The following is a 12,720-nucleotide window of genomic DNA, read 5'->3' on the forward strand; positions in this document are numbered from 1 at the left end:
TTGCGAGTACAAAACTGCGATAGGTGAAATGTTGTTAAAGCTCACAAAACGGCATAAACAAGCCAAATACTGCGTGTTGTACCGTTACAAGTGCGAAACTGCTATGTTGTGATATTCTCGTTAAAGCGCATGCAAGCATCGTGAAACCTTAAAGAATGATGTCATTTAGCGAGAGACAGCGTTCTGTACTGTAATAAGTTGGTGAAAAACTGTGAGGTCATGCAAATATCGTAATTGTGAACGAAACAGTGTAATAGAGCGTTTAGAGATACAAGTGCGAATGTTAGGTTAGGTTAAGATATGAACCGTCGTAAAACCGCATTAAACACTGTCACTTTGTGAGATGCAGTGTTTTTCACCATTACAAGTCGGCAACTGCGATATCTAATGTGAAAGCGCATGAAACCATCGTAATGTTGTTGAGAGCATTGTAAAGTAGCGAGTAAAACGTTTTCTAACGATAGAAGTGCGAAGGTTATGTTAGGTTGAATTATGTTAGTTTAAGCTAGGTAGCGTCGTGAAACCACTAAAAAGGAGATCATCTAACGAGGTATAATTGTTTTATTTCATGTACGAAACTGCAATAGGTGAAATGTTGTGAAAGCACACAAAACGGCATGAACAAGTCAAATACTGCGTGTTGTACCGTTACAAGTGCGAAACTGCTATGTTGTGATATTCTCGTTAAAGCGCATGCAAGCATCGTGAAACTCTAAAGAATGATGTCATTTAGCGAGCTACAGCGTTCTGTACGGTAATAGGTTGGTGAAAAACTGTGAGGTCAGGCAAATATCGTAATTGTGAACGAAACAGTGTAATAGAGCTTTTGAGATACAAGTGCGAATGTTAGGTTAGGTTAAGATATGAACCGTCGTAAAACCGCATTAAACAGTCTCACTTAGTGAGATGCAGTGTTTTTCACCAATACAAGTCGGAAACTGCGATATCTAATGTGAAAGCGCATGAAACCGGCGTAATGTTGTAGAGAGCATTGTAAAGTAGCGAGTAAAACGTTTTCTAACGATAGAAGTGCGAAGCTTATATTAGGTTGAGTTATGTTAGTTTAAGCTAGATAGCGTCGTGAGACCACCAAAAAGGACGTCATCTAATGAGATATTGTTGTTTTATTGCATGTACGAAACTGCAATAGGTGAAATGTTGTGAAAGCACACAAAACGGCATGAACAAGCCAGATACTGCGTGTTGTACCGTTACGAGTGCGAAACTGTTCTAATGTGATATCCTAGTTAAAGCGCATGCAAGCATCGTGAAACCTTAAAGAACGATGTCATTTAGCGAGATACAGCGTTTTGTACTGCAATAAGTTGGTGAAAAACTGTGAGGTTATGCAAATATCGTAATTGTGAACGAAACAGTGTAATAGAGCGTTTTTAGATACAAGTGCGAATGTTAGATGAGGTTAAGATATGAACCGTTGTAAAACCGCATTAAACAATGTCACTTAGTGAGATGCAGTGTTTTTCACCATTACAAGTCGGGAACTGCGATATCCAATGTGAAAGCGCTTGCAACCGTCATTAGGTTAGGTTAGGTTAGGTTAGGTTAGGTTTGGTTAGGTTAAGTTAGGTTAGGTTAGGTTAGGTTAGGTTAGATTAGGTTAGGTTGGGTTGAGTTGGGTTAGGTTAGGTTAGGTTAGGTTGGGTTAGGTTAGGTTAGGTTAGGTTACGTTAGGTTAGGTTACGTTATGTTAGGTTAGGTTAGGTTAGGTTAGGGTACGTTAGGTTAGGTTAGGTTAGGTAAGGATAATTTGGTTAGGTTAGGTAAGGTTAGGTTAGCTAAGGTTAGGTTGGGCTGGGTGTTGTTGGGTTGGGTTGGGTTAGGTTGGGTTAGGTTAGGTTAGGTTACGTTAGGTTAGGTTAGGTTAGGTTACGTTAGGTTATGTTAGGTTAGGTTAGGTTACGTTAGGTTAGGTTAGGTTAGGTAAGGTTAGGTTAGGTTAGGTTTGGTTAGGTTAGGTTAGGTTAGCTTAGGTTAGGTTAGGTTGGGTTGGGATGGGTTAGGTTGGGTTAGGTTAGTTTAGGTTAGTTTAGATTAGGTTAGGTTAGGTTAGGTTGGGTTGGGTTGGGTTAGGTTAGGTTAGGTTAGGTTAGGTTGGGTTGGGTTGGGTTAGGGTAGGTTAGGTTAGGTTGAGTTGGGTTGCGTTGGGTTGGGTTAGGTTAGGTTAGGTTAGGTAAGGTTAGGTTAGGTTAGGTTAGGTTACGTTAGGTTAAGGTATTTACCGTCGTTAAATCGCATTAAACAATGTCACTTAGTGAGATGCAGTGTTTTTTCACCTTTACAAGTTTGGAACTGCGATATCTAATGTGAAAGCGCTTGAAACCGTCGTAATGTGTTAGAAAGCAATGTAAAGTAGCGAGTAAAACGTTTTCTAACGATAGAAGTGCGAAGGTTATGTTAGGTTGAGTTATGTTAGTTTAAGCTAGGTAGCGTCGTGAAACCACCAAAAACGACGTCATCTAACGAGATAGTGTTGTTTTATTGCGAGTACAAAACTGCGATAGGTGAAATGTTGTGAAAGCTCACAAAACGGCATGAACAAGCCAAATACTGCGTGTTGTACCGTTACAAGTGCGAAACTGCTATGTTGTGATATTCTCGTTAAAGCGCATGCAAGCAGCGTGAAACCTTAAAGAATGATGTCATTTAGCGAGAGGCAGCGTTCTGTACTGTAATAAGTTGGTGAAAAACTGTGAGGTCATGCAAATATCGTAATTGTGAACGAAACAGTGTAATAGAGCGTTTTGAGATACAAGTGCGAATGTTAGGTTAGGTTAAGATATGAACCGTCATAAAACCGCATTAAACACTGTCACTTTGTGAGATGCAGTGTTTTTAACCATTACAAGTCGGCAACTGCGATATCTAATGTGAAAGCGCATGAAACCGTCGTAATGTTGTTGAGAGCATTGTAAAGTTGCGAGTAAAACGTTTTCTAACGATAGAAGTGGAAAGGTTATATTAGGTTGAGTTATGTTAGTTTAAGCTAGGTAGCGTCGTGAGACCACAAAAAGGACGTCATCTAACGAGATAGTGTTGTTTTATTGCGTGTACGAAACTGCAATTGGTGAATTGTTGTGAAAGCACACAAAGCGGCATGAACAAGCCAGATACTGCGTGTTGTACCGTTACAAGTGCGAAACTGCTATAATGTGATATTCTCGTTAAAGCGCATGCAAGCATCGTGAAACCTTAAAAAACGATGTCTTTTAGCGAGATACAGCGTTCTGTACTGCAATAAGTTGGTGAAAAACTGTGAGGTTATGCAAATATCGTAATTGTGAACGAAACAGTGTAATAGAGCGTTTTTAGATACAAGTGCGAATGTTAGATGAGGTTAAGATATGAACCGTCGTAAAACCGCATTAAACAATGTCACTTAGTGAGATGCAGTGTTTTTCACCATTACAAGTCGGGAACTGCGATATCCAATGTGAAAGCGCTTGCAACCGTCGTTAGGTTAGGTTAGGTTAGGTTAGGTTAGGTTAGGTTTGGTTAGGTTAAGTTAGGTTAGGTTAGGTTAGGTTAGGTTAGATTAGGTTAGGTTGGGTTGAGTTGGGTTAGGTTAGGTTAGGTTAGGTTGGGTTAGGTTAGGTTAGGTTAGGTTACGTTAGGTTAGGTTACGTTATGTTAGGTTAGGTTAGGTTAGGTTAGGTTACGTTAGGTTAGGTTAGGTTAGGTAAGGATAATTTGGTTAGGTTAGGTAAGGTTAGGTTAGGTAAGGTTAGGTTGGGTTGGGTGTTGTTGGGTTGGGTTGGGTTGGGTTAGGTTGGGTTAGGTTAGGTTAGGTTACGTTAGGTTAGGTTAGGTTAGGTTACGTTAGGTTATGTTAGGTTAGGTTACGTTAGGTTAGGTTAGGTTAGGTTAGGTTAGGTAAGGTTAGGTTAGGTTAGGTTAGCTTAGGTTACGTTAGGTTGGGTTGGGTTGGGTTAGGTTGGGTTAGGTTGGGTTAGGTTAGTTTAGGTTAGTTTAGATTAGGTTAGGTTAGGTTAGGTTGGGTTGGGTTGGGTTAGGTTAGGTTAGGTTAGGTTAGGTTGGGTTAGGTTAGGTTAGGTTAGGTTGAGTTGGGTTGCGTTGGGTTGGGTTAGGTTAGGTTAGGTTAGGTAAGGTTAGGTTAGGTTAGGTTAGGTTACGTTAGGTTCAGGTATGAACCGTCGTAAAACCGCATTAAACAATGTCACTTAGTGAGATGCCGTGTTTTTTCACCTTTACAAGTTGGGAACTGCGATATCTAATGTGAAAGCTCTTGAAACCGTCGTAATGTGTTAGAAAGCAATGTAAAGTAGCGAGTAAAACGTTTTCTAACGATAGAAGTGCGAAGGTTATGTTAGGTTGAGTTATGTTAGTTTAAGCTAGGTAGCGTCGAGAAACCACCAAAAACGACGTCATCTAACGAGATAGTGTTGTTTTATTGCGAGTACAAAACTGCGATAGGTGAAATGTTGTGAAAGCTCACAAAACGGCATAAACAAGCCAAATACTGCGTGTTGTACCGTTACAAGTGCGAAACTGCTATGTTGTGATATTCTCGTTAAAGCGCATGCAAGCATCGTGAAACCTTAAAGAATGATGTCATTTAGCGAGAGACAGCGTTCTGTACTGTAATAAGTTGGTGAAAAACTGTGAGGTCATGCAAATATCGTAATTGTGAACGAAACAGTGTAATAGAGCGTTTAGAGATACAAGTGCGAATGTTAGGTTAGGTTAAGATATGAACCGTCGTAAAACCGCATTAAACACTGTCACTTTGTGAGATGCAGTGTTTTTCACCATTACAAGTCGGCAACTGCGATATCTAATGTGAAAGCGCATGAAACCATCGTAATGTTGTTGAGAGCATTGTAAAGTAGCGAGTAAAACGTTTTCTAACGATAGAAGTGCGAAGGTTATGTTAGGTTGAATTATGTTAGTTTAAGCTAGGTAGCGTCGTGAAACCACTAAAAAGGAGATCATCTAACGAGGTATAATTGTTTTATTTCATGTACGAAACTGCAATAGGTGAAATGTTGTGAAAGCACACAAAACGGCATGAACAAGCCAAATACTGCGTGTTGTACCGTTACAAGTGCGAAACTGCTATGTTGTGATATTCTCGTTAAAGCGCATGCAAGCATCGTGAACCTCTGAAGAATGATGTCATTTAGCGAGATACAGCGTTCTGTACGGTAATAGGTTGGTGAAAAACTGTGAGGTCAGGCAAATATCGTAATTGTGAACGAAACAGTGTAATAGAGCTTTTGAGATACAAGTGCGAATGTTAGGTTAGGTTAAGATATGAACCGTCGTAAAACCGCATTAAACAGTCTCACTTAGTGAGATGCAGTGTTTTTCACCAATACAAGTCGGAAACTGCGATATCTAATGTGAAAGCGCATGAAACCGGCGTAATGTTGTAGAGAGCATTGTAAAGTAGCGAGTAAAACGTTTTCTAACGATAGAAGTGCGAAGCTTATATTAGGTTGAGTTATGTTAGTTTAAGCTAGATAGCGTCGTGAGACCACCAAAAAGGACGTCATCTAATGAGATAGTGTTGTTTTATTGCATGTACGAAACTGCAATAGGTGAAATGTTGTGAAAGCACACAAAACGGCATGAACAAGCCAGATACTGCGTGTTGTACCGTTACGAGTGCGAAACTGTTCTAATGTGATATTCTAGTTAAAGCGCATGCGAGCATCGTGAAACCTTAAAGAACGATGTCATTTAGCGAGATACAGCGTTCTGTACTGCAATAAGTTGGTGAAAAACTGTGAGGTTATGCAAATATCATAATTGTGAACGAAACAGTGTAATAGAGCGTTTTTCAATACAAGTGCGAATGTTAGGTTAGGTTAAGATATGAACCGCCGTGAAACCACATTAAACAATGTCACTTAGTGAGATGCAGTGTTTTTCACCATTACAATTCGGGAACTGCGATATCTAGTGTGAAAGCGCTTGCAACCGTCGTTACGTTAGGTTAGGTTAGGTTAGGTTACGTTAGGTTAGGTTAGGTTAGGTTTGGTTAGGTTAGGTTAGGTTAGGTTAGGTTAGGTTATGTTAGGTAAGGTTTGGTTAGGTTAGGTTAGGTTAGGCTAGGTTGGGTTAGGTAAGGTTAGGTTAGGTTAAATTAGGTTATGTTAGGTTAAGTTAGGTTAAGATATGAACCGCACTAAAACCGCATTAAACAATGTCACTTAGTGAGATGCTGTGTTTTTCACCATTACAAGTCGGGAACTGCGATATCTAATGTGAAAGCGCATGAAACCGTCGTAATCTTGTAGAAAACATTGTAAAGTAGCGAATAAAACGTTTTCTAACGATAGAAGTGCGAAGGTTAGGTTAGTTTGAGCTAGGTAGCGTCGTGAAACCACCAAAAACGATGTCATCTAACAAGATAGTGTTGTTTTATTGCGAGTACGAAACTGCGATAGGTGAAATATTGTGAAAGCACACAAAATGGCATGAACTAGCCAGATACTGCGTCTTGTGCCGTTACAAGTGCGAAACTGCTTTATTGTGATATTCTCGTTAAAGCGCATGCAAGTATCGTGAAACCTTAAAGAATGATGTCATTTAGCGATGTACCGCGTTCTGTACTGCAATAAGTTGGTGAAAAACTGTGAGGTTATGCAAATATCGTAATTGTGAATGAAACAGTGTAATAGAGCGTTTTTAGATACAAGTGCGAATGTTAAGTTAGGTTAAGATATGAACCGTCGTAAAACCGCATTAAACAATGTCACTTAGTGTTTTTCACCATTACAAGTCGGGAACTGCGATATCTAATGTGAAAGCGCTTGAAACCGTCGTAATGTTGTAGAAAGCAATGTAAAGTAGCGAGTAAAACGTTTTCTAACAATAGAAGTGCGAAGATTATGTTTGGTTGAGTTATGTTAGTTTAAGCTAGGTAGCGTCGTGAAACCACCAAAAACGACGTCATCTAACGAGATAGTGTTGTTTTATTGCGAGTACGAAACTGCGATAGGTGAAATGTTGTGAAAGCACACAAAACGGCATGCACAAGCCAAATACTGCGTGTTGTACCGTTACAAGTGCGAAACTGCTATGTGATATTCTCGTTAAAGCGCATGCAAGTATCGTGAAACCTTAAAGAATGGTGTCATCTAGCGAGAGACAGCGTTCTGTACTGTAATAAGTTGGTGAAAAACTGTGAGGTCATGCAAATATCATAATTGTGAACGAAACAGTGTAATAGAGCGTTTTGAGATACAAGTGCGAATGTTAGGTTAAGATACGAACCGTCGTAAAACCGCAAACAATCTCACTTAGTGAGATGCAGTGTTTTTCACCATTACAAGTCAGAAACTGCGATATCTACTGTGAAAGCGCATGAAATTGTCGTAATGTTGTAGAGAGCATTGTAAAGTAGCGAGTAAAACGTTTTCTAACGATAAAAGTGCGAAGGCTATGTTAGGTTGAGTTTAAGCTGGGTAGCGTCGTGAAACCACCAAAAACGACGTCATCTGACGAGATAGTGTTGTTTTATGGCGACTACGAAACTGCGATAGGTGAAATATTGGGAAAGCACACAAAACGGCATGAACAAGCCAGATACTGCGTGTTGTACCGTTCCTAGTGCGAAACTGCTATAATGTGATATTCTCGTTAAAGCGCATGCAAGCATCGTGAAACCTTAAAGAACAATGTCATTTAGCGATGTACAGCGTTCTGTACTGCAATAAGTTGGTGTAAAACTGTGAGGTTATGCAAATATCGTAATTGTGAACGAAACAGTGTAATAGAGCGTTTTTAAATACAAGTGCGAATGTTAGGTTAGGTTAAGATATGAACCATCGTAAAACCGCATTAAACGATGTCACTTAGTGTTTTTCACCATTACAAGTCGGGAACTGCGATATCTAATGTGAAAGCGCTTGCAACCATCGTTAGGTTAGGTTAGGTTAGGTTAGGTTTGGTTAGGATAGGTTAGGTTAGGTTAGATTAGGTTAGGTTGGGTTGAGTTGGGTTAGGTTAGGTTAGGTTAGGTTAGGTTGGGTTAGGTTAGGTTAGGTTAGGTTAGGTTACGTTAAGTTAGGTTAGGTTACGTTAGGTTAGGTTAGGTTAGGTTACGTTAGGTTAGGTTAGGTTAGGTAAGGATAATTTGGTTAGGTTAGGCAAGGTTAGGTTAGGTTAGGTTAAGTTGGGTTGGGTGTTGTTGGGTTGGGTTGGGTTGGGTTAGTTTGGGTTAGTTTAGGTTACGTTAGGTTGGGTTAGGTTAGGTTAGGTTACGTTAGGTTATGTTAGGTTAGGTTAGGTTACGTTAGGTTAGGTTAGGTCAGATGAGGTTAGGTTACGTTAGAATAGGTTAGGTTAGGTTAGGTTACGTTAGGTTAGGTTAGGTTACGTTAGGTTAGGTTAGGTCAGATGAGGTTAGGTTACGTTAGAATAGGTTAGGTTAGGTTAGGTTACGTTAGGTTAGGTTAGGTTAGGTTAGGTTACGTTAGGTTGGGTTAGGTTAGGTTAGTTTAGGTTAGGTTAGGTTGGGTTGGGTTGGGTTAGGTTAGGTTAGGTTAGGTTAGGTAAGGTTAGGTTAGGTTAGGTTACGTTAGGTTAAGGTATGAACTGTCGTGAAACCGCATTAAACAATGTCACTTAGTGAGATGCAGTGTTTTTCACCTTTACAAGTTGGGAACTGCGATATCTAATGTGAAAGCGCTCGAAACCGTCGAAATGTTGTAGAAAGCAATGTAAAGTAGCGAGTAAAACGTTTTCTAACGATAGAAGTGCGAAGATTATGTAAGGTTGAGTTATGTTAGTTTAAGCTAGGTAGCGTCGTGAAACCACCAAAAAGGACGTCATTAACGAGATAGTGTTGTTTTATTGCGAGTACGAAACTGCGATAGGTGAAATGTTGTGAAAGCACACAAAACGGCCTGCACAAGCCAAATACTGCGTGTTGTACCGTTACAAGTGCGAAACTGCTATGTTGTGATATTCTCGTTAAAGCGCATGCAAGCATCGTGAAACCCTAAAGAACAATGTCCTTTAGCGAGATACAGCGTTCTGTACTGCAATAAGTTGGTGAAAAACTGTGAGGTTATGCAAATATCGTAATTGTGAACGAAACAGTGTAATAGAGCGTTTTTAGATACAAGTGCGAATGTTAGGTTAGGTTAAGATATGAACCGTCGTAAAACCGCATTAAACAACGTCACTTAGTGTTTTTCACCATTACAAGTCGGGAACTGCGATATCTAATGTGAAAGCGCTTGCAACCGTCGTTAGGTTAGGTTAGGTTAGGTTAGGTTTGGTTAGGATAGGTTAGGTTAGGTTAGGTTAGGTTGGGTTGAGTTGGGTTAGGTTAGGTTAGGTTAGGTTGGGTTAGGTTAGGTTAGGTTAGGTTACGTTAAGTTTGGTCAGGTTACGTTAGGTTAGGTTAGGTTAGGTTACGTTAGGTTAGGTTAGGTTAGGTAAGGATAATTTGGTTAGGTTAGGCAAGGTTAGGTTAGGTTAGGTTAGGTTGGGTTGGGTGTTGTTGGGTTGGGTTGGGTTGGGTTAGTTTGGGTTAGGTTAGGTTACGTTAGGTTAGGTTAGGTTAGGTTAGGTTACGTTAGGTTATGTTAGGTTAGGTTAGGTTACGTTAGGTTAGGTTAGGTCAGATGAGGTTAGGTTACGTTAGAATAGGTTAGGTTAGGTTACGTTAGGTTAGGTTAGGTTAGGTTAGGTTTGGTTAGGTTAGGTTAGGTTAGCTTAGGTTAGGTTAGGTTGGGTTGGGTTGGGTTAGAATGGGTTAGGTTAGGTTAGGTTAGGTTACGTTAGGTTGGGTTAGGTTAGTTTAGGTTAGGTTAGGTTAGGTTAGGTTGGGTTGGGTTGGGTTAGGTTAGGTTAGGTTAGGTAAGGTTAGGTTAGGTTAGGTTACGTTAGGTTAAGGTATGAACCGTCGTAAAAGCGCATTAAACAATGTCACTTAGTGAGATGCAGTGTTTTTCACCTTTACAAGTTGGGAACTGCGATATCTAATGTGAAAGCGCTTGAAACCGTCGTAATGTTATAGAAAGCAATGTAAAGTAGCGAGTAAAACGTTTTCTAACGATAGAAGTGCGAAGATTATGTTAGGTTGAGTTATGTTAGTTTAAGCTAGGTAGCGTCGTGAAACCACCAAAAACGACGTCATCTAACGAGATAGTGTTGTTTTATTGCGAGTACGAAACTGCGATAGGTGAAATGTTGTGAAAGCTCACAAAACGGCCTGCACAAGCCAAATACTGAGTGTTGTACCGTTACAAGTGCGAAACTGCTATGTTGTGATATTCTCGTTAAAGCGCATGCAAGCATCGTGAAACCTTAAAGAACAATGTCATTTAGCGAGATACAGCGTTCTGTACTGCAATAAGTTGGTCAAAAACTGTGAGGTTATGCAAATATTGTAATGGTGAACGAAACAGTGTAATAGAGCGTTTTTAGATACAAGTGCGAATGTTAGGTTAGGTTAAGATATAAACCGTCGTAAAACCGCATTAAACAATGTCACTTAGTGTTTTTCACCATTACAAGTCGGGAACTGCGATATCTATTGTGAAAGCGCTTGCAACCGTCGTTAGGTTAGGTTAGGTTAGGTTAGGTTAGGTTAGGTTTGGTTAGGTTAGGTTAGGTTAGATTAGGTTAGGTTAGGTTGGGTTGAGTTGGGTTAGGTTAGGTTAGGTTAGGTTGGGTTAGGTTAGGTTAGGTTAGGTTAGGTTACGTTAGGTTAGGTTAGGTTAGGTTAGGTTAGGTAAGGAAAATTTGGTTAGGTTAGGTTGGGTTGGGTGTTGTTGGGTTGGGTTGGGTTGGGTTAGGTTGGGTTAGGTTAGGTTAGGTTACGTTAGGTTAGGTTAGGTTAGGTTACGTTAGGTTATGTTAGGTTAGGTTAGGTTACGTTAGGTTAGGTTAGGTCAGGTAAGGTTAGGTTACGTTAGAATAGGTTAGGTTAGGTTACGTTAGGTTAGGTTAGGTTAGGTTTGGTTAGGTTAGGTTAGGTTAGCTTAGGTTAGGCTAGGTCGGGTTGGGTTGGGTTAGGATGGGTTAGGTTAGGTTAGGTTAGGTTACTTTAGGTTGGGTTAGGTTAATTTAGGTTAGGTTAGGTTAGGTTGGGTTGGGTTGGGTTAGGTTTGGTTAGGTTAGGTAAGGTTAGGTTAGGTTAGGTTACGTTAGGTTAAGGTATGAACCGTCGTAAAACCGCATTAAACAATGTCACTTAGTGAGATGCAGTGTTTTTCACCTTTACAAGTTGGGAACTGCGATATCTAATGTGAAAGCGCTTGAAACCGTCGTAATGTTGTAGAAAGCAATGTAAAGTAGCGAGTAAAACGTTTTCTAACGATAGAAGTGCGAAGGTTATGTTAGGTTGAGTTATGTTAGTTTAAGCTAGGTAGCGTCGTGAAACCACCCAAAACGACGTCATCTAACGAGATAGTGTTGTTTTATTGCGAGTACGAAACTGCGATAGGTGAAATGTTGTGAAAGCACACAAAACGGCATGAACAAGCCAAATTCTGCGTGTTGTACCGTTACAAGTGCGAAACTGCTATGTTGTGATATTCTCGGTAAAGCGCATGCAAGCATCGTGAAACCTTAAAGAATGATGTCATTTAGCGAGAGACAGCGTTCTGTACTGTAATAAGTTGGTGAAAAACTGTGAGGTCATGCAAATATCTTAAATGTGATCGAAACAGTGTAATAGAGCGTTTTTAGATACAAGTGCGAACGTTAGGTTAGGTTAAGATATGAACCGTCGTAAAACCGCATGAAACAATGTCACTAAGTGAGATGCAGTGTTTTTCACCATTACAAGTCGGGAACTGCGATATCCATTGTGAAAGCGCATGAAACTGTCGTAATGTTGTAGAGAGCATTGTAATGTTGCGAGTAAAACGTTTTTAACGATAGAAGTGCGAAGGTTATATTTGGTTGAGTTATGTTAGTTTAAGCTAGGTAGCGTTGTGAGACCACAAAAAGGACGTCATCTAACGAGATAGTGTTGTTTTATTGCATGTACGAAACTGCAATAGGTGAAATGTTGTGAAAGCACACAAAACGGCATGAACAAGCCAGATACTGCGTGTTGTACCGGTACAAGTGCGAAACTGCTTTATTGTGATATTCTCGTTAAAGCGCATGCAAGTATCGTGAAACCTTAAAGAACGATGTCATTTAGCGAGATACAGCGTTCTGTACTGTAATTAGTTGGTGAGAAACTGTAAGGTCAAGCAAATATCGTAATTGTGAACGAAACAGTGTAATTGAGCGTATTTAGTTACAAATGCGAATGTTAGGTTAGGTTGAGATATCAACCGTCGTAAAACCGCATTAAACAATGTCACTTAGTGAGATGTAGTGTTTTTCAACATTACAAGTCGGGAACTACGATATCTAATGTGAAAGCGCATGAAACCGTCGTAATCTTGTAGAAAACATTGTAAAGTTGCGAGTAAAACGTTTTCTTACGATAAAAGTGCGAAGGTTAGGTTAGGTTAGGTTACTTTAAGCTAGGTAGCGTCGTGAAACTACCAAAAAGGACGTCATCTAACGAGATAGTGTTGTTTTATTGCATGTACGAAACTGCAATAGGTGAAATGTTGTGAAAGCACACAAAACGGCATGAACAAGCCAGATACTGCGTGTTGTACCGTTACAAGTGCGAAACTGCTTTATTGTGATATTCTCGTTAAAGCGCATGCAAGTATCGCGAAACCTTAAAGAATGATGTCATTTAGCGATATA

This window comes from Rhipicephalus microplus, chromosome 1 (genome assembly GCF_043290135.1).
Source record: "Rhipicephalus microplus isolate Deutch F79 chromosome 1, USDA_Rmic, whole genome shotgun sequence".
Taxonomy (NCBI): Eukaryota; Metazoa; Arthropoda; class Arachnida; order Ixodida; family Ixodidae; genus Rhipicephalus; species Rhipicephalus microplus.